The sequence below is a fragment of the Erinaceus europaeus genome, chromosome 12 (genome assembly GCF_950295315.1).
Source record: "Erinaceus europaeus chromosome 12, mEriEur2.1, whole genome shotgun sequence".
Classification (NCBI taxonomy): Eukaryota; Metazoa; Chordata; class Mammalia; order Eulipotyphla; family Erinaceidae; genus Erinaceus; species Erinaceus europaeus.
The window spans coordinates 84916212-84917614 of record NC_080173.1 but is presented as its reverse complement, the minus strand read 5'-3'; positions in this window follow the sequence as shown (position 1 = coordinate 84917614).

Genomic DNA, 1403 nt, shown 5'->3' with positions numbered 1-1403 from the left:
GTGCACGTGTTCTTTGTTAGCATATAAGAAACATATTGGGGGGAGTCGGGCAGTAGCGCAGCGGGTTAAGTGCACGCAAGGATCGGCGTAAGGATGCCGGTTTGAGCCCCCGACTCCCCACCTGCAGGGGAGTCAATTCACAGGCCGTGAAGCAGGTCTGCAGGTGTTTGTCTTTCTCTTCCCCTCCTCTCTCCATCCTATCTAACAACGACATCAATAACAACAACAATAGCAAAAAACAAGAGCAACAAAAGGGAAAATAAATAGATATTTAAAAAAAGAAAAAAAGATTGGGAATCAGGCAGTGGTACATGTGGTTAAGCGCACATATTACAGTGCATAAGGATCTGGGTCAAGCCCCCGACCCCCACTTTCAGGGGGTATGTTTCATAAGCAATAAAGCAGGTCTGCAGGTCTCTCTCCTTCCCCTTCCCTCTCAGTTTCTGTCTCTGTCCAATAATAAATAAATAAAATTTTAGAAACCATATATTGTCCTTGGCCACAGTTATTAGCTTGTGGGTGAGGACTTGGTCTCCTCACTCCTGTGCACTTGATCCATCAGCTGCCGTGCAGTGTGGACTGAATGAAGGGTGCTATGCCTGTGTTCCACTGAAACTTGGCTTGATCAGTCCAAACGCAAGGAAGGGTTGAGTTTGGGGAAAGTGACAAAGCAAGCTTATTCACTTGCAGGGGAATTAAGAAACTCACCTACAGGTCAGTTGCTCTAGAGAGCTGGGCAGGACAGGCTCTCCACAGCTGTGGCCAGCGTACAGCCATATATGGGGTGGTGACTTGTGACCAAAAGACCTGTTGTTCCCACTGCTTTTTTTTTTTTTTCCGCCTTATTTGATAGGACAGAAAAATTGAGAAGGCAGGAGAAGCTAGAAAGGGAAAGAGACTAAGAGACAACACCTGCAGCCCTACTTCACTGGTCCTGAAGCTCCCCCTGCAGGTGGGGCCAGGGCTTGAACCTGGGTCCTTGTGCATTGTAATGTGTGCACTCAACCAGGTGTGCCACTGCCTGGCCCCCACACACATCTTAAAGTTGTAGCAGCACTCTGTTCCTGGGGTTGAGTGGAACCATGGCTCCAGGCCTCAGGCAGAAGCCCCACAATGTGTCCATGGAGTCTAGTACTTTTTGTTTGTTTAAGATAAGAGGCAGAGAAAGAGAGAGACCACGGCACCAAAACTTCCTCCCATGTGGTTGGGGCCGGGTTTGAACCTGTGTTGCACACATGGCAAAGCAGTGCACTACCCAAGTGAGCTATTTTGATGGGCCTCATGTACTTTGCTTGCCACCAGGATTACCACTCAATTCCATTGCTTCCTCCCCTGTGTTACTCTCTTTTTTCAATAGTAGGTGAGAGAGAAAGAGAGAGAAGTAGGGGGAGAGAGGAAAGATA